The 27,305-nt window shown below is 37.9% G+C and overlaps 1 protein-coding gene across 1 annotated transcript in view; it reads right to left on the reverse strand.

Annotated features, from left to right (window-relative positions):
• AHNAK (AHNAK nucleoprotein) overlaps positions 1 to 15,298 on the reverse strand; it is a 41,227-nt gene extending 25,929 nt beyond the window's left edge. Inside the window, 1 exon segment of the mRNA XM_072421619.1 lies at positions 15,223 to 15,298. The gene's annotated coding sequence lies outside the window, so the exon portion shown is untranslated.
• Between the last annotated feature and the right edge of the window lie 12,007 nt (positions 15,299 to 27,305).

The following is a 27,305-nucleotide window of genomic DNA, read 5'->3' on the forward strand; positions in this document are numbered from 1 at the left end:
CCCCCCCAAACACATGCACATACAGGCTGTGTGTTTACAAAGGATTTACTGTAGGTACTGCGTGTTACTAGGTCACACATGGTGACAACAAAAGGTGCATTGCCCACGGCAAGACACGCCTAGAGACATGTACACAGAATGCTCTGCAGAAATACATAGATACACAAATGAATGCAGGAAAGTATAAGCTATTGCCAGAAGCACACAATGGCTCTAGCACACAGTAAAACACACCTAAATGTATCAAAAGATACAAATATCCAAAGATAAATACAAACACACATATCAGAACAGTCAATATAAGATAACTGCAAAAAAAAACAAAAAAAAAACCCACCAACTTTAAAATGTTTTGTGATATTTGCAAACCAAGAACCTATAAGTTATTAGTAATGCATTATGGTGTACAAAAGGATAATTGGAAACAGTTAATAAGGTGTACTTGTGTGTGAGCATGATCCATCTCAGGACTCAGGGCGTTGGGAGGCAAAGAGAATGAAGAAAGGAACCTGGGAGGGATTTTGTGTGACCCAAGCAGAATGATTTCCAGATGTTTAAGCAGCACACAATATTCCTTGTTAGCAAATGCCTTAAGAGGCGACCTATATGAAAATTCTGCTCCGTCAATAGAAATGTATTCTAATATTGCTTTAATAATAGAAAGAATTATTTAACACTATAATATGCTTCTTCTACAAATGGTTACCCAGTAAAAGAATATACAGTTGCTAAACTTTGGCCAAGAAGATCATATGTGGGAAATCTAACGTCAGTTTAGGTGCCCCAAGGCGTAAATGAGAGATCACTGAGTTTGTGGACCGGCTGCTAATAGGGATTGTTGTAGTCTCCCCTAGAAGCAGGGTGCTCCTGTTCGTCCTCCCCTGTACCCCACTTCATAGAAAAGAACAGATTGCTCTGGAGTAGCAGTGAATATCTCCTAACATTAATGCTGAAATAGGAACTCAAACTGTTTCTGAGACCACACCCAGGCACAAGGCCCGCCAGCAAAAGCAAGCAGCTTGGCTGCTGAGTGACACATGGTATGTTGTTTCTCTTCCAGCTTTTTATAAAAGACCACAGGGAGTTGTCCTTGATTTAATTTCAGGGAACCCCCAAGACACACAAAAGCTTGTGCAACATACAGAAAATCTTGACTATCTTTTAGTCACCAGAGAACATAAAAATTGCTTTTGCGACGACACCACTACTTTTCTTCTAAGTGGTCAGCCGTTTTTTTGGTTGTCAGGCTACAGAGCTAAAATGAATTAGAACATAATTCAAATGAGTTTTAGATTTTTTTAATTTTTTTTAGAAGGACAAACAAGCCCTTCTACCATTGTAGAAGAATGGTACAAATTCACAATGTTTACATGGCCACGTACTGTAAAAAACAAGTCTGACAAAAATACAGTTTCTCATGTTCACCAAAATCTCAGACCTGGGGTGCCCACACTTTATTGGCTTGGGAGCTACTTTTAAAATGACTAAGTTCAAATGATCTACCAACAATAAAAACTTAGACTTAACTCCCGTGCGCGCTGAATTCATTTTGAAAGGCAGGGCTCCGCAATCTACTTGTGTTGCCTTTGCAATCTACCGGTAGATTGCGATCCACCTGTTGGGCACCCCTGTCTTACACACTATAAAGAAAAGGATCCGAATCTTCTTGTAGCCTAAATGTAAAAAAAGTGACTAATAGAAATGCTAACTATCCTAAATCTGCTGCAAATTCTAATTCCACACCTAAATTAGTGAACCATCTCCATTCTAACTATACCCAATGCAAATATTTACTACCATCAAGATTGTTTAAAGGCTGAACCCCAGGCAGGTGGATTTAGGGTGCATATCTTGCATAAGATAACAAAATAGAACCCCTGGAGGATGGGTTGAAAGAAGGTAGGAGTAAGAAGTGGTAGAAAAAAAAAATTTTTGCCCAGAGATAGTTTGCTGTAGGAACTATACATGACATTTCTTCAAAAAAAAGCTTGATCAGTAACCGGCAAACTGAAAAATGAACCATGTGGAGATTTTATCAAGGCTGGCTTTGTGTGGTCAATCCAGATGTTTTGAGCATCAGACAGGTTATTGCTTTAGTGAGGTTTATAGTGGGAAGTCGGTTAGATGTTGAAAAAAAAACAGGACCCCCTATATTCACAATTTTATCCTAAAAATGTCCTATTGAGATAAGCTGCCGCTACTTTTACAAAGGATATCTGTAATTGTCGACAAGCCTCTTGTGGGTTCTGTGTTATGTCCTTGGATAACAGTATACATACAGAGCACATTTCACCACATCAGTGATGCTATAGGCGAACATTTGAGTGACTTCCACTTTGAAACCACAAAGTCCGGGAAAAGGCTGCAGGACAGTTTGCAAGGCTCAATTGTTTTTCTAACAAATTGTATTCAAATATAAAGGAATTGATTGGTCGAAAATTTTTTGTGTTTGCATATACAAATGATATCTATGAATATGATAATGGGGCCTTTTCTGTTTCCATTGATACCTACAAGTCCATCCATTAATGGACAACCTAAACAGACCATTTTAAATGCATAATCAAGGCCTGATGAAGTGATTGGCAGTAGACATGTTGATGCATTCAATAGGTCTCTATGCATGCATGCAAGCAAAGGTCTCCAGGTAAAGCGTCTATACCCAAAACTTTTTTTGTTTTGAATAAAATAAGGAAAGTGTAGAACCTATTTTTGTTTTGTAGCTATCTTGGGCTCCATTAGAGAGCTTTCTTCTCATCTGAGGATCATGTTTTACCAGACAGTGTTGAGTAAAAATATACGGGGAGGGAAACGAGCAATAATACAATCCTGCATTTTATCTCTGTGTTGCTGTTAAATATCCAACGGCAGGAGACAAGTTTTATTTCTTCTTTACCCTATCCATTTTAAATAGTTTTAGATATACTGATTCACTGTATCTATATGCCAGAAAAACAAAACTTGTGCCTCCAAACCAATCTTAGGCATGTATTTGTAAAAGATTGGCTCCACTGGCAGCAAACAGGCAAATAAGGCAGTGTGATGGGGGCTGGGTAGAAACCACATATCCAGTGTCTGAAATCAGCTGGTCTGTATTACTTCCTTCACAAATCGAAGGAAAAAAAATCAATAACAAGACAAAGCTCAACCCCTCCCTGCCATACCACACACAGCTCACCTTCCTGTGCTGGAGAAATACAGATTGTTGGAATTGCAGTAGAGGGTGTGGATGGAGGGAGAGGGACATACAAGAAAGGGTTATCTTTGTTTGTGCAGGTCTGGAGATTGAAATCCCATTTCTGGACACATTTGTCTATGAATGTATAATTCAAAAAATAATTATTATTATGAAGTGGAGTGCATGAAGTAAATGTTGTTCCATGCAACCAATCAGGTTTTTGATATGCTGCTTAAAATCCATATTTGAAATATGGCTTGCCTCAAAGATTAGTAACTACTTTTCCTTGCCTAGCTCCATTGTGTTTACAATAGTCATTTCATAAGTAGAATTTGTACATATGCAAATAAGACAGTCAATTTATTTTTGTTCCTTGTATATAAAAATCTGAAAGTTGTTGTTCAACTGCATCATCTCTGGCTATGTATTCCAGACTCTCCAAGACTGCAAAATCAGAATGGGTTATCTGGATAGACAGACAAATTAGATAGGAAAATGTGCACTTGAAAAGATGGTGGGAAGTGTTTGAAATATAAACAAACATAAGAGAGAGGAGTTCCTGCCCCCAAGAGCTACAGCCCACATGTCTGTGTTTGTCTTTCTGCCTATTCCATGTAAAAAACCTGGAAGAAAATAAAAAACATTCAATGAAAGTGGAAAACCTCAATCACAGTAAGGCTTAGTCTACACCAGGACGTTTCCTTGAGGAACGTTTATGAGCGTTATCTATAACACGTTATCTAAAACGCAGAGTTAATGCTAAAAAAATGTGGGTAAACGCTTTTATTAATTTCAATAGGGGCTTTTTCCCATGTTTTTCGGTGTTTTCACGGGTTAATAAGCACTTGAAATGTAAACGTTGTAAAAACACTGGAAACCACGGCATGAACGTTTTACAGCGTTTAAAAGGCAAGCTTTAAAACGCTAATAAAAGTGCATAAAAACACGTAAACGTAGTAGGAATGTTTACATTGATGAAAAATTGACACAAAAGGGTTAATGTCCTGTCATAATGAGCAAGTCTTGGAAGTGCTTGTTAAATGCACACAGACTTTTTCAATTGTAATCATCTGGCAAGATTTCCCTTTTCTTCAAAGAAAAGAAAAAACTCCCTGTCATTGTGTATGTATCATGAGGGTTTTGTCATTGGACTTATTATGATCATCTACAGCTCAATTGCTCATCTGGATTCCAGGATCACGTATATGCAGATGATGCCCAAATGGATTTCTCTATTTCTGATCACAAATCCTTACTATCACGTGTCTCTCACTGTCTAACTGCCATCTTATCATTCTGATCTTCTGATATCCAGACATTATAGAATGTCATTGCCCTTGGTAAACTAATGCAGCGCCATACACCATAGCACAGCAGAGTGTAAACATGGGTAGAGCTAAAGTTGGTGGTAACCTACACCACAAAAATGCTGCACATTTTGCAACAGGCATGCAAGAATAAATAAGCAGTTGAAATTCTTAAGCACAGACCATAGAAAGTTAGAAAAAAATAGCCTTTATTATCAAAAGAAAAAATTGCGTGAAAAAAGATGGTAACAGGAGCATCAGCAATTGGTGGGTAGTTCCTGTTTTTCAATGGCCAGTGTATGACCAGCTATCACATGTTTAACAAAAAACATCAGTAAACACTTTTTATCAACATGTGATAAAAAAAGAGCAATGGTTACGCTAAAGAATATCCAAAGTTTAAACTGTTCCTTAAGTCCCTACTGGAAACTTCTGTCTAATTTGTTTGACAACTGTTTTACATTTAGATTTAGATTTCTCTGTACCTTTGCCAACACAGCCCGGCCCAACTACACCACATTAAACGAATACAGGGCCCAAGACTTAGGTAAGGTACATACGTGCAATTGTTCTCGTCCGTTATTCAGCTCAGGGCGGATATTGGACGAGAATCTGGCGTGTGTACGTCACTCATCCACGGATGAGTGACGGATCCACGGACGATGGATGACAAATGATCGTAATGAAAGTGAAGGGAGAGAGAGCACAGCGGGGTGCCTTTCCGTCGTTCTCCCCCTCCCCTCCATAGAGCGGAATGGTGCTGTATGTACATGCATTGTGCAGTCGTTAGTTGGTGGAAAGATGTGAAAGATCCCTTTGAAGGAAATTGTCGTTGGAAATGAACGAATGACAATCGATAATCTTTAACCAAAAAAACGCACAACGACTTGCCAACAACGCCGATGAACAAGAATAGTCGCTGGAAAATAATCACCATCCCGGTGAATCCGATTGGGCAACGATCCTTCCCAATCTAATATGTGTACGATCGTTAGTGATCGTGGATGGCTCTGGAATACACTTTCTCTAGTAAACGTCACTACCTGCATCGTTCAAACAATCGTATCTAGTGTTTGTACAATATTAGTGGAGTATATTTGAACGATCATATTGTTTCAGTATGTACAGAATCATGCACTATACGATCGTTCAAAATAATCGTACATGATCGTTGATCGGTCCTCAATCGTTCGCTTTGCAATGACGTATTGCAGGTGTGTACGTAGCCTTAGGTATCTTCAGAATACAGTAAATGTTTAAATCCATGACAATCTACAGAGCACCTACACATGTCGCACATCCATGCCTATTCAAATATGTAATGGATTTTGAAGACTGAATTCTGACACTGACAATGACACTTTTTATAGTTTCCCAACATGTATTTGTGTGTTCCTTTCAAAAGTAAAATCATTTTTCACAATTTATGTATTTGAACATAATCCTTTTTCTTTGACTGTACACCAGTATTAAGCACCTGAAGCTACAAGAGTAGAAAGTAGAGCAATATAAATATGTAAAAATCTTAATGGTTACAAATTCTTTAACAAAGATTTGTGCACACACTCAGATTCACATTCTTGATCAGTGTTGCATAGAAGTGCAGAGCGTACAGAATTGGAGGGTGTTGGTCACTGGGTGTCAAGAGGGCGTTCTAATATTTGTACAATTCCGTAATACACACATTTGTAAGAGATACATTATCAGACACATTTATCAGAACTCTCACTGTATACACAATTCTCACCTCTAAAGCTACGTACACACTTCCAATTATTATCGTTGGAAAACGAACAACGAACGTTCATGCACGATATATACGAACGATCGTATAGCACCGATCCTGCACATAGAGTTAACGACACGATCGTTCGTAGATAGTGTACACACAATAGATACGATCGTTTGAGCGATAGAGGAACTATGTGCACGACAGGAAAGTGAACGGACGTTCGTTCATCACGCATGCTCTGAACATGGACGATCAACGAACGACTGTACACACGAACGATGTTCAACGATCGTCGTCCAATCCGATCCGTCGGTCCGGTCGTTCGTTTCCAGCGACTTTCCTCGTTTGTCGGCGTCGTTGGTTACTTTTTTACGAACGATTTTTTGCCCAATCGATCGTTCGTCGTTCGATTGGAACGATAAAAATTGGAAGTGTGTACGCACCTTTAGCCTTCACAAGTTAATTCCTTTTTACACACTGCCGCAAGTGTTTTGCAAACACAAGCATTTTTTCTACCAGTAAAAATGACATTTTATATAATTTTCCTGGTTAGCCTATAAAAGGCTTTAATTTGAAGTGGGAGATGAGCCTTTGTCTACAGTGGAAGTGACAGGAGATCCCATTTATATTCTTTTTTTTTTCCAAGAATAGTTCCAGTTTAGGATAGGAACACATTTGACTTGATTGTATGGCAATAACATATATTGTACTGTTTAGAGGTACTTATATAAGTATATATAAATCTGAACAATAAACTTTTCTTATTTGCCCCCCTCTGGTTTGTTACATATGATACAAAATATTTTGTTAAATCCGTATAATTTTTTGCTAAATTCATATAACTGAAGCAGATAACCTTAAAAAAAAGGAAACTAAGTGGGTGGTTATTTTTTCCTTGCTATCTTAATATATAGAGGTATAAGCCCTATGCAACGATCATAACCATAGTCTAGTGGACAGATTAGGAATGTAAAGTCCTTGGACCAAATGTTTAAAAAAACATTTATGGTTTGATTTCTTGGTATTTCCATCATCTGCTGTCTACACTGTGTACACATACAAGAACATTTTAAATGGTTGGGGTGTTTACAAGAGACTACACCAGATGTAATATGATGTAAAGTATGACAAAGGGAAACATGGCAAACTTAGATCAAAGGGCAATGAAAAGCGGAGGTAGTTTATTACCAATAAGTTATTTGACTGCATGTACTGACAAAAAAAAAACATGGTAATAGGTTTGAAAACTGTTGTGTTATATTGTCTATCTAGAAATTACAGATTTAAACTATAAGGCTTAGTGTCTACACGGACGTTTTCACCAGTGTTTAACCTGAGGCTTTAAAAGTCCATGTTTAAAATTCCTATGCATTCCAATAAGCTAATCTACACCAGGGTATATCCTCTGAAACCCAGGCCCCTCAATCACAAGGAGAGCGAACATTGCTACTAGCCTTGTTTATCATCTACAAGTATCTTTTATAGGAATACGTACACAAATTCTATTCCCTCAAATGTGTTTCAGTTTCAAAGCAAATACTATTTCTGAAATATTTCAGCAAAAATATAAAGGGGAAAAACATTACTCTGTTAACACTTTGGTCTTCATATACATATGAAGATTGAAGAAAGGAAACAGGAGGTGCAAACCACAGCAACCATCCTTTATTTGTGATTTTCAACAGTTTCTGATCTGCACTTTTTATAAAATGCTATTATGTTGCCAATTGCTGCTAATCTTACTATGTGTTTAGGAAGTAGTAATTCGAATTGAAGACATCCATTCCTGACTTGACACCCAACATAACCATATTGCTGGAATGCAGGGCTACCTCACTGGGTAATACAATACCTAAAACCACCAAAAATGTTTTCAAGTGGACAGTTTCATTGGATTCTCTTGGGTAACCACACATATTTCTTTTTTTACTGATATAAGAGCTGTATGGTTACAGCACAAATATGCTACAATGTTGTTTTTAAGAATGATCACTAAAATCATAATATAACTATAGATAGGCTTGTGAAAGTAAACGTTTACGTTATATTTATTAGTAAGCAAAATCAAACACAAACTTTTTTTAAAATGACCAATGTATGACCCACAACTTTCCTATCAGATCTTCACTACATGCATTAGGCTCATGGATGGGGCTGTTGACCTTCTATGCTAGCAATCAGCCTCTGTAGAGCTGTCAGCTTTGTGTGACCTGCGTTTCTTTAGATGTCCTATTGAGGTGGGTTTAAACTGCAGGCAAAGCAGATCAAATACAGCCTCTACTTGCCAAATTATTATTATTATTATTATTATTAAACAGGATTTATATAGCGCCAACATATTACGCAGCGCTGTACATTAAATAGGGATGTTTAGATTGCTATTCAAATGCATGCATTTGCTTTTTAATAGCAATGGCAGTATTTGGAAAAAATGCCTACCAACATGGGCCACAATGAAAACAAAGTAAATTAGTCATGAAAAGTTTACCCTTATTTATATGCTACATCATTCTTTCTGTTATATCAAATATTTTTAGCTGTTTAAAATACTACTACTATACTTTCCTTTCTTATGAAAAAGAAAAATTACAAGAGGCCAATTGATACACAAACAAGTAGGATGTCATATAATGACCATAAATATGCATGATGTCATTTTATGGTTACTTCTACTTTCCTGAGTGTTACCTAAAACTTTAGCTTCCACTCCCTGTTTCAGACACTCCCAACATTCAGACCAAGCATTTGGATCAACATATGAAATGGCACCCTAAGAGTTATAAACAGTTGCTAGTCAAGCACAATCTTACGAAGCAGTATCTTTCCAGTATTACATTTTCATTTGTATGCTTACGTCAAGCATAAAACTTTGAAGTGCATTCTTTATATGTATCTGAAGCTCTTGTGTCCATTACATTCCAAAAGAGGTTTACAGATTGCATCTTTAATTTTTAATGCTTCTAAAAACAGGGTAGACAGAATATTGGAAAATGCTTAATAAGGACCTAACAGTAAGGACTAACCACAACCACCTAATAAAAAATATTCTCTTTTAACTATAAGTATATATATATATATAACTATATATATATATAACTATATTTGCTCCACAAAACAGTGTTTAGAGGGAGATCTTGGCAGGTCACCAGTTTCAAACTTTTCAAGATCAAGCTACTTGTTGTGAATATGTGAATCATTTTAAATGTTTTTGGGCAGGTGCACTTTAATCCCATCTTGGAAATTCTCATGACCTAATAGTAGAATACTAGACCATTCCTAAAAAAAGAAAGCCCTCTAGGTATTTGAGTGATACAGGTGGGAAACGACCTCTGCTTTCCAAAACTGAAGGCTCAATTATATTAAATTAGATTAGTAGAGAGGCTATGGAAAGCATTGCGTAGGACACTACTTTTCTGGGTTGCCATATTACTTGGCTATTGACCACTAAGAGCATTCATCAGATGTAATGACTTCAATAGGACAGCTGTCCATAGTAAAATAGATTATGTATGTTTAACAGCTGAAAAAAAGTTGTGGAAGATTGAGATAACCTTTGACTTTTCCAAACATAAATTAATCCTGATTTAGAAGGAATGTTCCAAGGCATATTTTAAACATGTACCAATTTTATAGGCAATTATCCTACCAAGTATCCATCATTTACTGCCTATGAGAGTCCAACATGGTTCTCTTTCAATATCCTGTCATTTTATAGACCGTTGCCCATTGCACATTGAGGTTGAACACCAGGCAAACAGCAGACATTTACAATATTGTGTTTACAGCCTTTACCACCAAAACTTTTGTGAAGCTTTTCAACCAGTCTTTTGATTCACATACCTATAGCATAGTCAAGAAGGTGACATTGGCTTAGTTGTGTAGCATTATATTACAACCTGCTAACTGACACACCTCCTTAAAATTTGACATGGACTACTTTACTTACAAACCACTAAAAAATTGTGACTTCCATGGTTCTGTTTGTAATTGTGTTATAGTAACTTCAAAGCTTAAATCAATGTTGCCGTTTATATTGTTTTGTCCACCTTCTGTATTACTGGCAGTGCTTAAAACTGGTTGTACATAAAACATTCAGTCTCTGCCAGGTGAAAGAATGTTTGAGTACTATCCAACCAAAAGAAAAGAACTCTTTCTGAATCATATACATGAAAAGAATATAAAACAACCAAGCTTTCTGATCTCACAATACATGTGACTACCAATATCAGCCGCCTAAAAGTTATGTACATATTGCTGGCTTAACATGTAAACTCCTAACTAAATATGCTCATTAGATGACCATGATGTAGATGGTACTCACTAGGTGGTCATCCTCCAATCTAAGTAAGTTTTAATATTATCCACAGAAGATGCCCCCAGCTGAATGCAAGGGAACAGTTGCCCAGGCTGAACTATAAAAATATCCAATAATAACAGCCCCACCAGAAGCATCTGCTGTGTGCACAGACGTATATAGTTGGAGGATACAGTCATCTACTTCTACGTGTTTCTCAAAAGAGAAAAAAAAAATTTTGTGTTGTCAAATTTTGGCTACTGTACACAAACCAAGAATAACAAAGATTCCTGATATTTGCCATTCACACAATTATAGTCACATCTGCCTCTGTACCATCCCCACATGACTTTTTCTATCAATGGGCCTGACTTATGAAAGCCCTCCAAGGCTGGAGAGGATACACTTTCATCAGTGAAGCTGAAAAAAAAATTGCTATAAAAGGGGATCAATCCCTTTAAGTTTGCACTGTATATTAAAAAGGAACAATTGCCTATTACAAGTAAATCCAAGAATGGCTTCTTTGTCTACATGAATCAGCCAGCAAACACTGAATGATTAAGCAAAAAGATATGGATTAGGCAGTACCTATTGTGTTTACCAACTTATTTACCTTTGTGTTTAACTTCGTCTCATTCACACATTGATTCATTGATAACAGCATAACTACAAAGACAATCACTGCAAACTACTACAAATATACTCCATTATTGCATTCTGTGTGCTGTTCTGTAAGTAAACCAGTCTTGGCCGAAACACAAAGGTGATCACTGCTGTGCTTTACAATAAGATAGTAAATATTCTTGCTTTAAAAAGGCTCATTTAAAAAAAAATTATTGCCAACAGCAAGTGATGAAGGACCATTACTGAACTAGATTTATACTAATCTTTAAAAGATAAAAAAAAAAACATAACTAATAAAAGATAACTATTTCAACATATTGTTTTGTTTTATTCTTTCCAGAGAATAATGTTGGATTTATTGTTTATATGGCCAAGATATTTGACTTATTTCCAGTTTTACATAACACTCATTTGCTACCTTTTCTCTGAATATAAGGCATTGGTCAAAGTACTGTTGATAACCAGAGTTTTGAGACCAGACATACCCAAACTATTTAGGTGGTCTTGAGCTCTTAACCCCACCCAAATTTCCATCATTCTGTGTTTTGTGAATGTTTTAGCTTTTTCTAATTTTCATGTTTTTTTAGATTCTCAGTAAACACTCTTGCAGAGTTTAAGTATTTGAACATGTATGCTGTAAAGAAACTGAATTCTAAGAAATGTAACAATTGCCCAAGCAATGTCCTAATCCATTAAATAATGCAATTGGACAAAGTTTACTATGCATATTTGTACTGAACTGGTAATAATCAATGCAAATATTAGCAGATCAGATTATCAGTTTCTGTTGTCTAATGATATTTGAATATATACATTGTCTGTGCACAGAGAAGGGTGGTCAGACTGGTAAAGGATTTTGTGCAACTCTGCAGCTGCAACAGACATTGATGACACATTATACCAACAATACAAGTTTCTTTTTATAATTTATGTGATTGCTCAATTTTAGCTCAACTATTGGAGGAACCACACCCTGAATCTTTTCCTCAACTCTGTGGATTATCAGATTAGGAGAAAGCAGACAATACTTTCGGTGCTTCTTCCAGGGTGATTAAATTCTGTCCTACTAAATTAAATTTATTACTACCTCTACCTAGCAAACATACATTCCAGGTTCTTATCAGTATTTAGCTGTGCATAGTTAGAAGAGTTGTGCAATAAAAGCTTCTTCCTAGGGCCATCATAATAATATCTGCAGCATGGCCACAAGGTCTTTCATGTGGCCATGCCGCAGATATTATTATGACGGTCCTCGGAAGAAGCTTTTATTGCACAACCCCTCTAACTATGCACAGCTAAAAACAGCTTCAAAAGTTCAACAGGTTTTTTTGGAGGGGGATAAATAAAGCACAACTGCCAGAGCCCAGTGAACTATGCAAACTATGGGCACACGCTAAAAGGCAAACTAGCTCAGTAAAAAATATACTACAATGCTCAAATGCAGCAAGTAAAATGCAACAAAAGTGTAACATCCTTAGTAGTTCACTTTTCTAAACATCTAGATCTCACCAAGTCATAAAGCTGCATATATTTTAGGTAGTAGTTTGGACAATATATGCATCTAATCTATCCCTACCTACAGAGTATTAAACCTGCAAGAACATGATTTACTTGCTCTCTGCCAAGTGTTGCCATCTATCTTTGTTGCATCCAACAGTACCATGTTCTGTGATGCTGGCAAAGCCATTGAACAAAAAGAGTGCCACAATCTTTTAACCGTTAGGCATCCTTAGTTGGGTTTGATCCAGGCAATATAGTCATTACCATGGTGTTGTAAAAATGGTGTTCCACATCTGGTGTATGGATTGAGGCGTGGTTGTTTAGCATGGAAACCCATTCCAAGCTATGTATGGTTGGTAATAATTATGCACTACTGGTTGCAGAGAAAATCCTACTATGTATAACAATAGGGTCTTGAAATATGTCTACGTATTCATATATATTGCATGTATCATTAATCTCAGTGTTGCTTTTAAGTGTACCACTCCCTTTCTATCAGAAGGACACTTTAAATTTTTGTACAGTGCATAAAAGAAAAAACGGAGGAGGCCAAATTCCCCTTGATAGTCAACAGATGACTTGCAGTGGCACAGAAACCCTAACAGTACTGAAGCAGTGCAAGCTCATCACAAGACAGAAGCAGCTATATATTTACACCTATATTGACACACACGTGTGCTACTGGAGAGTGGGTTCCCTCAGTGTGCATTCCTGCCCGTTGTCCCTCCTCTTCTCCCTCCCCCCTTCTCAGACTACAGAACTGCTGTGAGTCACTCTGCTCCCAAACCAACATTCCTGAATTATTCTGGATATAGGCCAGTACTTCCAGACACACCCAGAGCACAGCAATATACAGACAAGAGCCATAATATACAGAGTAGCAAGGAGACCAATACATAAGAAGAGCTTTTAGTCCCATCAGGAACACAGAAATATACATAGAAGAGAGAACTGTGACCACAAGGCATCTACTCCCTCAGCACAACCCCAGTTCCAAGGAGCTAGGGTTGCCAAGAAGTTTTATGAGAGTGATGGAATGTTTTTAGTGCAAATGTGTCCCCTTTCAGGCTTTCATCAGCCCAGATATATTTTCTTTTTTAGGTTAGAGATTTTCCAACATCTGTCTTTAGAGAAACCGCTAAAAGAGTACAGTCATGGATTTTTCCATTTTCCAAAGTTTTCTGAAAACGTTTGGATTTCTACTCCAGCTAAATTATTCAGCTCTTTATTGAAATAACACAACCAGTACAACTAAAGAGTGTTTTCCATCAAAAATACATTTTAGGTAACAACTTCTCCAAAACCAGGTGAAAGAAAAACTTCCTCAGGCACTTTCAGAGTGGGGCACCACACCCTTCCTCTGATTACAGTTTTTCACGCCTAGAACTTTAAGGGTGACGTTTCTCCTAAAAGGAGCAAGATAAGCCTCTCCTCTCCAACAGTAAACCATGAAAACATAAGTGCACCCCCAAAAATGATATTACTGAACCATTTAGTAAACTGCGTAGCACACTGCTGTTCATCACAAAGGCTGGAGAACATCTGTGCACAACTTTGTAGTAATACTCTAGTATAGGACATCAACCATCTATTTAAAACAAAGTTGCTATAATCTAAAGCAATAAACACTGCTAATCAGAATGCTGCAAACAGTGCAGATAACAGGCAAGGCAAGATTTGTTTGACAGTACAGTAATATTAAAGCAGTTGGATATGGAATATAAACAGAGCATCCTTCTCTACAATATTATGACTGCATAACAACTCTAAATAAATAGGTAACACGTCTCAGGACATACCTTGACTTGCACAACATTAGCACACTAGTTAAACCAGTTTTTATTCAATGATTTAATCAAACAGCTTCCCAAACTTCTGCTTATCAGAAACTATTGAAGTTTATCTCAAACATACATATTCATTAGGTATATGTCCTGCCTACAGTATTTCTCCACATGCCAATTTAGTCAACAAGTGGTCTCTCATTCCAAAATCTCCAGCAGGAGAGGGTGTGGTTCCTGTGTTGTAGTCATGGGGTTCCATCCAAAGCCAACACCAATAATGCAAAGGCTGAAATGTCTCATGGGGTATACTTAAAGGGAGAAGATAATCTACAGCTATACTCCCATCCTTCCTTTACTTCTAAAATCAGACTACAGTAAAGGCATTGTATACATACCCACCAGCATGCTTACAGGGTTTTGCATACCTAGTTACACGTCTATGCAAACACAACAGTTGGTGTAGCTGCTAAAGAACACAGATGTGCACATAGGTGATACTGAGTGTATTGCGCTACAGGTACATGGCACAACATGAATGATCGGTGTTACAAGGATAACAGCCATCTTTAACAAGTACACCCTAAAGCTCACATGGCAATCACATAGCAAAACACATTACAACCTCAGAAAAAAAATAAGACATCCTGTGTACCAAGTATTACGCACAAAAAAAGTTTTCTAAGTCGATCAAAACTGTCAGCAGAAGAGCTAGAAGAAAGGATATCGTGTAGAATAGACAATCAATGCATGCAGAAAGTACCAGAGCAGTCTATATCCCCTCCATGAACATAAAATCTAGTTACCTGTGTGGTCCTGTGTTGGCACAATACGTGCAGGGAGCCAGCGGCTCTGGTCTGCCTCGGGTAAGCAGAGCTAAGTGATCAGCACAAGCAGGGCAGGGCTGCTATACAGAACAGTATGGGTGTGCCTGTGTCCAATCCTGAAGAGTAGGCTGAACTTGCCCTGCCCAGGGCTAGGAGCATACTGCCTGACTGTGTGTACACTGTGTGTAAAGAGCATGCAAGCTGCCTACCTGATTGTCTCCAAAATCAGGCACTGTGTGCAGAGGTGGCACTGCTCTTGTATGTAGATGCAGGTGTCAAACTATGCCATGCACTGATCCTCACCACTGTGCTTCTTTAAACCAGCAACTAGAACTTAATTTGACTTAAAATGTTTACTAGGTGCCAGTGTTTACCCACTGCCTGTGAAATCTGTAACAATGACTTCAGTAAACATTTTCTGCATACCTTCAGGTATTAATGGGACAAATAGGTGCTTTTTTGTAAACTTTTAGATAACAATCCTTAGTCAGATGAAAGTGCTTATTATAAATATGTATGTTTGGGTCACCTGAGTGTATATGTTTTGCAAAGGGAGTGTCCGGAAAGATATCCATGGTATCGCCTTAAAGCGGACCTAAACTCACTGAAGAAGAGGTCACCAGGAGATTAAGGTTTTTGGCAGAAGTGACATACACAGTCTTTTTTGAAGAAAAAAAACATTTTCCCTGGCTCCTAATGGCTTTAAGTTTTTCTTACAGTGCATGGCACATGCAGACACCAAGGACTATGTAACACAATGGTTTATTATCAGTGGCTGTTTAGTATCTAAAGAGAATCCGTGTAGACCTAGAAGGCTGTCAATGGCAGCTTTGAGGGGTACAGCAGTGACAGGTTCCTGCACCTACGAAAATGTGTGTGCCAAAAAGTAGTGTGTGAACAGCATACTTACTGATTATGGAAAAGTTCACTCACACCATAAGTAATGGCGATTAGCAGCTAAATCCAACCAAATGATTATACAGATAAAGAGTTATGCTCAGAGAATAGGCAAGTGTGATGTGTTGATAATTTTTAAACTCATATTAGCTTGTGTCTTCAGGGACAGCTAACCAATGTTTGGGATGTGTATAGGGTTTGTTTATTACCAATAGGAATTGGACTTATCAACCAGTGATTGGTGCCAATCAGAAAAGTACAGTATTTAAGGGGTTATGTTTAAGGATTTTACTGTATAGGGCAGGGGTGTCAAACTCTGGCCCAGGGGCTAAATCTAGCCCCCAACGATTTATTTTTTGGCCCCCAAAGGAATCCTAAATATGCAGAACTTCAGCTAGCCCGCTACTGCATTGAAATAGCGCCGCTTCTACAATTCCAGGCTTCACTCGTGTCCATAGACCAACGGGCTTTCTGCCTATGCGTGGCCCCGCATTGGACTGTTTTATAGACCCAAACAATGCCGGGAATTTTAGTAGCGGCGCTATTTCATTGAAGAGGGAGTTTCAGTGGCAGGCCACTCAATAAGATTTAGCTTCGCATTGGCCGCGTCTGGCATTTCCAGCACTCCCCCTCAGCTGTACTTTTCCTTGCTACTCCAAGGCATGGACTTGAATGGTTGAATTTTCAAAGACGAATATTGGTATTATTTTTGTTAGCCTTTGCAAAAAGGTTACAATTGAAATTTAACTCAGAAGGCTACAAATAGAGGAGACATAAGATTTTTTTCCTAAAATGAAAAAAAAAAACATTTTTTATGTCTCTTTCTCTTTTATAAGCTTGTTCAAGATTGAATATGAAGCAAAACCTCTTTGTTTCCATATGAAAAGGGGTTAAATCTAATAGAAGATAAAATTTCCTTTTTTCAATAAATTTCAAGGTTGGCCCGCAACTTTGTCTAAGTTTTTAATTTTGGCCCTCTGTGTATTTGAGTTTGACACCCCTGGTATAGGGAGTTTGTTAAAGAGGAACTAAACTCTAGAAGTTAAGAGTCTGCAGTCTAAAAAAAAAAGTCAGGCAGAAGGCAAAAGACTAGTCAGTTGTATTGTCTGCCTGTACCTCTAGCTAATTCCTTTATTACTTTCTTACCATACCTTGTTCTGTATTGTGTGTAGAAATTGCCATCTTGGCACACGCAAGCTTCTAATTACCATTCCTAAGGGTTTTATTTATTAAAACAGAGAATCTGACATTGCCTAAAATATTCCCTGGTGGGAATCAATTACTGGCATTGAAACACATGGACCTGGAAGATTCCCACGAGGGAATGTTTGAGTTCATGTCCACTTTAAATGTTAGGTTCAGGTGAACCTGTCCTTTGCCTATACAATTTAAACATTTGTATACTTATAAAATCCCCAATACTTTCTCTTTAGCTATTTTCATTCATCATGGGGCATACCTAGTAACTGCAAATAATAAAACATTACATATCTGAAACTAGAACCCCTAATTAAATGGCAGCACAGCTTGGTCAGAAACACACCCGAAAATGGACAATGAATCAGGAGCACACTAAGGAGGTCATCATTCTGACATCATCTGTCAGCATGTTCTCTGAGATACTAGAATCTGATTCATGCCTAGTGGTGATCCTCCTTTTTCCAGTCCAAGTGTTGCTGTGCAGGGGCTTAAAGGAGGGTGACACATTTAATGACTTAAATAAATTCCACACTGCAATAAATGTTTGTGTTGTATGTAGTGCTGTGCTGAGGGTTACAGGACTCTCTGGTATCAGGACATTCATCCACTTCTACAAGTTTTTTATGATTTTTTTATTATATGCCTACAGGTATTGTATTATCTGTTGATTTTTTTTTATCACCTTGGAGATAGCTTGAGACCCTTCCCCTCCTCATTGGCCAGTTATGTTTCGCTTACCAGTAATTCTACAATTACTTTGGAAAAAGTTGGGGCATGTTCTACCCCAATAAAAATATCAGAGCATTCTGGCATTCCAAGCATGGAGGGTGCTCAGAGAGGATCTAAAGTGAAGGTAACTAAAGGTGCCTGCTGTGTGCTCACTATTTGCTTTAGGTATATACATTACTTACCATAAACATTACCATAAAATCTAGTCATGCCCTGCAGAATGTGGTATTCAGATTTTATTACTACCTTTATAACGAAAACTTATTTTACATTGGAAACAGTGGGAATGAGACTAATCAGGATCTACTCCAATGATATAATCTGGATAGTATTTTATTATATTAGGAACCATATCACAATACATGCTATTACATTAAAGTGTCACAAAAATTGTTATAAGGGGGTTGTTAAGTATAACATTATTATACTTATATTATACCATATATAATATACAATAAAGTACAATATATTGTATATTCATAAACTGCCCCATAGTGTTAGGAGCTATTGTATTGTGTTAAATGTATGTATTGTCATTTTTTAGCTTTATTTTATTAGTATAGGGAAGAATAAACCCAAATGAAGTTACAATGTTTTTCTCTGTGTCCAATTCATTTTCCTTCACTTCCTGTACTGAAGTTGAACAGGAAATGAGAATGAATATACTAGAGTAAATCCCACCTTAGACACTTGTTACCAGAACATGTGTCCCCAGTTTTAGATTAAGTTTTAGATTACCCCCTACTTTCTGTCTTGCTAACAGTAATCACTGGGGTTCACAGAGGGTTGCATTCTTTTAGCAGTGACATAAAAAAACTTGACAGAGTACCTAACCCCCCTCCACTCTATTTAAAACTGAAAGAATGGTTTTACTATAATTTAGACCCTAATAGTTTATAGAATACATGAAATTAGTTAAATATAATATGTAGGTTGTGATTTGATCATCACCCAAACTAACAGAAGTCTTCACATGCTACTATATTTCACCAGTTTATGTTTGTCACTGTATGATGGGTACTACATTTTTATTTGCTTACTGCTGAGGTATTCTTGTTAACTACAATGGTATTTTGTGTATGCCATTAAGAAGCTGAAATGTCTGCTATGTCTGTGTGGATACACTCAGTCCCCTTATTCCATCAATACAACTTGCATTCACTACTAAGGCTATGTTCAGACTGGTGGTGGCAACAGATGCTCCTATGTGGCTTCTGAAGGTTGGCACATTGACAACCACTTGGCTGTCCCGTGCATTTGCAGCTGCTCAGCTGCCCTCACTGATGTGCAGGTTCATAAGGAACAAGCATTTGAACATTTTACAGCAGGCGGCAGCTGGCAGTGCTGACTTGCTTAATGCCACCCCCCATTCATTCTCTATGGGAAGCCATCGGTGAGATGGTATAGGGGTGTGAGGAAGTGATAACCTCATTGCAATCTCACTGCAAGTCTGAGAATAACCTAAGGCTAATTTTAGACAAGCAGTAAACTGCAATGGGTTACCGCATGGCCATAGTGACCCAACCACATTTTCAACTCTTTTCATTCAAGTGAAAGGAGTGACATGTTGCTTCTGGCTGTGTAGTTGCTTTTCTTCTTCTGGAGTAAAAAACAAACTGCCACTAATGCAGGTACACAACATGGTGTTTCACACACTAGCTGCATAATAGCAGAATGGCTAACAATGCAGTTATAGACCGCATATATGATTTTTTTTTCAATGTTTTTTAACAATATTGCAACAACTATGCAATATACATATAGCTGAATTGTATTTATGTATTACTATTTTTTTACAGAGGAAAAAGAAGGAGGTAGTAGTATAAGGGCTCTGTGCATACGGATTTTTTCATGCTTTATCTCTGGCATGTATAGAAACATTATTGTTCATTTTCAAAAATGTACTAAGCTCCTAAAGTGGACCTATACAGATAGATTATGCAAGATTCCATTGCTGACCTGATTCCTAATGATACTGCTAGTCTGGTTGATGTTTTAAACATCTCCCTTTAATACCTCCTGAATCACTGACCCAGAATGAGTATGTAGTTCAGCTTATTGTCACACAGTTCTTTGCACACTTGTTTAGGTATGTGGCCAAAACTATTGAAACCTAAACAAAACCAAATCAGCTTTCTTTATAAGTTCAGTTGTGGCAGTTTACGTGGCAGCTCTTCTTGTCTGGGATTTCTCTGTTCCATTCCAATACCTGGTTCATATATTGAACGTTTTCAAATAAATCTGAGTTTGGCAAGTTTGCTATAGGTAACGCTATTACCTCCTCACTCATCTCCTTTCTATAAATGTGCCCAGTAATCCTATTATTATTGTGCAGATGTAAGACCAGAAGGATATGCACTCCCTAATGGGCGAGTTCTATCATTAAATACAGAATGATCTGGCACAATCCGGATAATCAATCCATGTGCTTCTACTTATGTTTTCTGATCTTTAATCTCTTGCTGAAACTCATTAAACTTTAATATCCATACAGTACACCATGAGTTTACACATTCATTGGGGATAAACAGTGAGATCTATACATCACTTGTTTTAGTAAATGAAAACAGTTGCTTTTTACATAATTATCATTTAAACAATAAGAACTGTAGTGACTTTAAAACAGTGTTTCTCGACTTCTTTAACATGGGGGAATCCTTGAAATAACTTTGAGGTCTTTATTCACAGTATATTAGCGTGTTGATCAGCAGAAAAAATGCATTGCTGGCCAGTGGGAAGAATATCACCCATAAAGATAGCCAAAAAGGTAATAGGTATCAGTTGTAACTCATTTGAGAGGTACAAAATCCTCATTACCCTTGCATTGTAAGAAACCTGGTAAGCCCTGGAGGAACCCTGGTTGATAAACACTACTTTAAAGGGTCAGTCCAACTAAAATTATATTTTCTACCTAGTCATTTGCTAATTTCTTTTATCTCTTGTGGATTCCAGTGGGAGAATCTTCCTGCCTTTTTGGGCTTTCTTATATACCACCATGGAGTTTGAGTGAGAGTTTTGACAAATTGTTGTTTCAGTACATATTAAATTAAACATTTAGATTGAGAAAGAAGGAGAGTGAGACCTCCTTGCAACAAGCCTAACAACAATTGCTGTGGAAAGTTTGCTAGCAGGCTGGATAAGTCAAACACAAAGATCTCATCATGAGAAACTGCTTGGTGGTTTAACTATCCCATATATATTTATAGATCTAGGTCTATCTATCTATCTATCTATCTATCTATCTATCTATCTATCTATCTATCTATCTATCTAGATCGTTTAATAGCGAATTCACCACTTAGCTGCAGGTATCTTTGGTTTTCATCTATGCCTTCTCTACATCATGTCCAGTCCACTAAGCAGAAAAAGTATCAAAGCTGGATTTAATCTGCTTGTGTTGTGCCATCCTCAGCTCCTTCTTTCTCCCCTCATCAGAATGGTAATGAAAGTGTCAAATAAGCCTATTTTAGACATCATAATAAGGTGCTTCTCTATGCAATCAATTCAGATCATGGCTGGTGGGATGTGACAGCTGGGTGACAACTATGGTAACAACACACGTGATGTTGAGCTTCCATGACAGAAAGTAAACATTAAAATAAAGGGGTGAGCCAGGGTGATACAGTAAGGCTGGAGAGGAAAAGGCTAGATTATGCTGGATAATCCGTAAAGACTGGGATAATTTTAATGGGCCTGTGCTGTTGGGCTCTTGTTTGCCTCAGACAGACTTTGCATTTCCATACAAATCTATAGGAATGCATAATCCCCCTTGGTGTACAACAAAAAACAAATAAAGAGTCAAAAGTCACAATGTACTAATAAACTTATCTCAGAAAAATGTTAAAATCAAGCTATGGGCACAGGCCCATCAACGCAGGCCCTTATTCTTGTTTTTTTTTTGCTAATACCAACTTACTTGAAAATAACTGAAAGCTGAAGCATGGGGTTCCAACATTCAAAAGCCCAAAATCCAGATCCAGAACACACAGCAATGTCAGACTCGTTCTATTTTGTGGACACTACTGATGTTCACAAACTTTCTCCCCTCATGAATCTAAAGTCCAGTCATTGGTCACCCGCACAAATAGTAAAGGTATATCCCTTCAGTTGGATCACGGATTTAAATGAGGTTACATAAACTTTAATAGTTCTTCTAGTTTGAAAATTTACACTGTGTGTGAAAGAATTCCTTTCTGCTTTTCTTTACTGCAAATTACTTTTGCAGTATGTTTGTTTATTCTGTATTATTATAACGGTTGTTTTAAATCTAGAATCTCTTATAGCTCCATTGCCTACCCAAAATATCTAAGTCCTAATTCCCCCTTGGCCACATGCCCCAGCAATGACAATATAAGCAATGTTAACCAGGACAAAGATAAAGTGAACACATAATGCTTTAATGGTGTGTGCATAATTTATTACATAAAATATTGAGTTAACTCAAGAACAACATGAAAGAAAAAACAGATCTGTTTTGGTGTTTCCATGCTCTGTGAAATTGTGTCCTCCTGACTTGCCCCACCTCTACTCACAAGCTCTCTGCATACCCTCTTTAGCAACAATTGGTCTATTATTCCAATAAACATGCTGTTGGAAACATTCAGGGGGAAAAAATCCAAATCCAAATGCTGTGTTATGTTCTCTTAGAACTGCATGTGCCATCACTGGAATGTATGTAAGCAGCTATTGCTGCTTTTACACTCTTCATTTCTCTGTGATTGCACTGTGAGATTGAACATCCGTGGGTTAAGCTGCGTACACACTTCCAATTTTTATCGTTGGTAAACGAACGACGAACGATCCTGCACGATATCTGTGAACGATCGTATGGCACCGATCCTGTACATACAGATAACGACACGATCATTCAAAGATATTGTACACACGATAGATGCGATCGTTTGAACGATACAGGAAGTGATGTGCACCACAGGAAGTGAGCGAACGTTCGTTCATCGCGCATGCTCAGACCATGGACGATCACTGAACGACCGTACACACGATAGATGGTCAACGATCGTCGTCCAATCCGATCCGCCGGTCCGGTCGTTCATTTCCAACGACTATCCTCGTTCGTCGGCGTCGTTGGTTACTTTTTTTACGAACGATTTTTGGCCAATCGGTCGTTCGTCGTTCATTTCCAACGATAAAAATTGGAAGTGTGTACGCAGCTTAAGAGTGGTGCTGACAGTAAAGAGGAGTTGCCTCTGATTGTTGGAGTGGCCTACTGATATCTTAACATCTAGTTAACATCTAGTTAAAGTCTAGTACACACAGGTCATTTGTTTCCTATGATCTGATAAATAGATCAGAAGGTACTGTGAAAGCAAATCAGGGACTGACCAGTCGTAAGCAGATGGCTAGATGTGGACAAACTGGATGATTGGCCTAAATGAAGATTAAAGTGATATATATCCAAACCACCACCACCATTGTTGTGATGGCTATGATCTTCTACTATCTACGTCATCTTGTCTCTATCACTGACATCTTCCTGTGGTGTTTTTCTGGCTTTGGAGTCTTTAGCCTTCTTTAGTAGCTGGGTTGGTTTGATGTAACCACTATACATGCACATATATGCATCTTGGCATGATTCCGTGCCAATATTTTACACTAAGCTGTGCAACATGCAGAAATAGAAGAAGGTCCTGCCAGGGTACCCTGTAATATTCAGTATGTTGGAAAATGTTAAAATGTGATATTGCTAGTGCCTAGGTTAAAGATTCTACACCTTAAAGAGAAACTAATCCCTTTTTCACAAATTTTCTATTACTGTTTCCGATCTTCATCCAACCTAATTGGCTGGACTGGGATAACGTAACTCCCTTGTATGCACAGTATTCTCCCCAGAAATGTTTTCAGCCGCGTGGGGAGAAGCTGTAGCTGTGTGGTAAAAAAGTTGGCGGGGCAAGACACGTCATATGTAGTGCTCCCAGTTATTTATGCCACAGGTATCCAGTAACCTCTATTTTTGTGTCAGTGTATGCTTTGTTATGTCAGTGTATACTTTGTATACTCTTACTTTGTTCCAACTTTTTTAATGCCTGGCCTGCTAAAATTTTCAATTCTCTTGTATTATGCCCAAATTGTTCAGTGCTGTGTATTTTAATCCAACTGCTTAGTGTATCTTATTTGTAGTAGTATAATATTGTTATAAATGTGGCATAACAAGTTAGGTTTAGTTCACATCATGAGTACAAAAAAGTCACCTCCTAGCGCTATATCTGGATGACGCCAACTTTTCTCATTTGTTTTGTCCACGAACTGAGCCTTCTTTCGATGCTCACCGTTCGTTCAAGTGCTGATCCCATTGGGCATGCATGAAATTGTGCACTTTTTTTACATTATAGAAAAGCCCCTGATGATACATTCCTGATGCACAAAAGAAGCAGCCCACAGCTACATGGGATATATGACATCAGTACCCCAGGAAACTGTAAATGTAGGTGCAAGTGGCGAACACATGTACAAACTCCCCCTAAAATTTCATTAGCAAGGCATAATTGGAACATAAAAAAAACTCTGCCCATCAAACTGTCCGCTTCCCTACCTTGAACCCTAATTTCTCTAGAACAGAGAGGTGCAGGTAAACAAAATTATAGGTGCAAGTGGGGGACACTTGTGTCTAACAACCCCAAACTTTCATCACCATGGCATTATTATGACATAAAAAACTCTGGGCGGATGATGCTATAGTAATTCAGTTTTAGGGGGTGTTATCCACAGACGTTCCCCACACATTTTCAGTTTCCTACACCTCCCCATTCCAGAGAATTTTGGGTTCAAGTGTTAGAAGTAAGCAGTAATGTGTAATAACAGGGCAGTGTATTTGCCATAGTAATGAAATTTTAGTGGGGGGGGGGGGTAGCTGAAGGTGTCCCCCCACTGCACCCACATTTTTTGTTTTGGACACCCCACCATTCTAGGGAAATTAAGATTCAAAGAAGAAAAGCAGACAGTGTAATATAGTATGACAGGTATAGATTTGTGACAGGCTGGTTTTAAGTGTGGTTCGTGGGGTAGAGAAAAAGTTATGGTCGCAAATTCCCGACGCGTTTCGCCAATAATGTCTTCCTCAGGGGTTAGTTGTTGGTTTTAGACTGTATGGTCTCTATGTGATATAAGCGAAAATGAAACAACATAAACATTTCTACTGAATGAGACATATACGTTCAAGACATATTGATAAATATTTCATAACAATAGTAATCCGAAGGGTATTGATAGCATTAGCGATAATATTAGTTAACCATATTGAAACAATGCCTTACAAATAAATTCAAAACATTCAGCTATATCTACTGGCTTCATTGTAATATTGTTTACAAAGTTTGTATTAGGATTACTCCATCATATTAGTGTAGTTTCATATCTGATACCAATCATATCATACCAAGATGTAAAATCACCTAGACATAATCAAGCTATATAAAAATAAAGAGCTTCTACTTACATTTAGGGGAATAAAGAGGTGTATACAGAGATAAGAAAGGTATTTCAGGCTGCAGGTGCTCTGCTAGAAGGATTATTTGAATTACATTGGATGAGTTGATCACAATACTTAAATAGATATTTTTATAGTACCGCTTTGGTACCTACCTGTTTAAGAAGCAGGTCTATGTAATAAATATGTGGTGTTGAACATAACATCTATGAAGCTACTTCTGCAGGAGTGATGTATAATAAATCCCAGTACCTTATGTAGCTCCTAAGGGAAGTAGGGTTTTCACCTACAGCAGTTTTTAGCCATCTGTATTAGAGTAGTATTATTAAGTTAGAAATATTGCTTTTTATTGTCCATTATTGGTATAGTACAATAGGTAGGTATTAATTTAGGGGCCCCATCCCAATGCTCCTTTCTATGCAAGTGGCCCTGGGGGTCCCCAATTTGCATTTACAATTAAGGCCTCCTAGGCGCACTTGCTTTTGAAACAGCAACCCCAATGTTTTATTTTCACAAGTTTCTACATTTCGGATCCCCATATCTCGAAATTTTAAAAGCTGGGGTGCTAAAATTGTGATTACTACTAACTATGAGTGTTCCCTGTGCATCCTGAATTTCAAGTCATTATCACATATAGTTTAGGAGATATGGAGGTTTGTACGCAGAGAGATGTAAGGCTGCAGAATGTGACACGCAGTTACACACACAGCTGATGACATTATTACACACGCTTACTCGGTCTGACTTACATTGTTACACATTTTTATTTCTTTTAAGAGATAGAAAATGGGGGAGGGACAGCCTGTGCCCTGATCTCATTCTAGCTGTGCTTTGCTCGTCTCCCCCTGCCCGGCTCTTATCAGCAGCTGGAATCCTCTGATGGGATGACAGCTGAGAATTAAACAGCCTCTCCCTTGTCCATTCAGAGGGTAAGAGTTGCTGAAAAGAGACGGACAGAGGGGGCAGGGCAGCCGGGCGGCCCACCCACCAAAAGGGGGCTGGGGAGGACTATGATGCACATGAGAATTCATTCAGTCCCACCAGCCTAAAGGGATGCAGAAATACCTGGTACATCCCGGCAAAGGCAACTTAGATGAGGATTGTAGATAGGGATATATAGATTTCTCAACATTTACTGGTGGAAGGCTCAAACTGGGTAAGTGAGTAGTAAGGTAAGGATGAGAATGACTGCATGAAACTTGGACTTGAACAGACATGTTAGCAATAGTGGAGGTTGGATAGATATAGAAATTGATTCTGGCTTTGATCAGAGCTATTCTAGCCTCTGATTGAAATCAGAATTTAAACAATTCTGTTCTGATCCAAAATTCAATGACAGGTATAGTAAGCCACCAGGATATAACAGCTGGTCTGGTGGCCGAATTGGATGACAGGTCATTGACTGGTATGGAATGGTTTATTAAAAGTATACCAATTCTGACTTAGAACTTCCAAATCTGGTCAGATTTTTTGAACGATCTAACCAGGATTTTACTTTTCTGAGCACTTCTAGTCAGCAATGACTGACTTCTAAACTGCCAGGATTCTTTTGAATCAGTAAATAGTATTGATTGTGTCAAAGAGTTATGTAAACCACCAGCATACACACAGAAACATGAGCATCTAACCAACATTTTTTTTATTTTGGGGTAATCTGGTTTAGGCTGTTCCTGTGCAGATACCACAGTTACAATTCCACTTTCACATCTATATATCTTGTATGTACACAAGAGCTGCATTGTCATCTCATCAAACATGTCTGGCAAGAAGCACAATGGTAGTTACAGGTCTC

This window comes from Pyxicephalus adspersus, chromosome 9, assembly GCF_032062135.1.
Source record: "Pyxicephalus adspersus chromosome 9, UCB_Pads_2.0, whole genome shotgun sequence".
Lineage (NCBI taxonomy): Eukaryota > Metazoa > Chordata > Amphibia > Anura > Pyxicephalidae > Pyxicephalus > Pyxicephalus adspersus.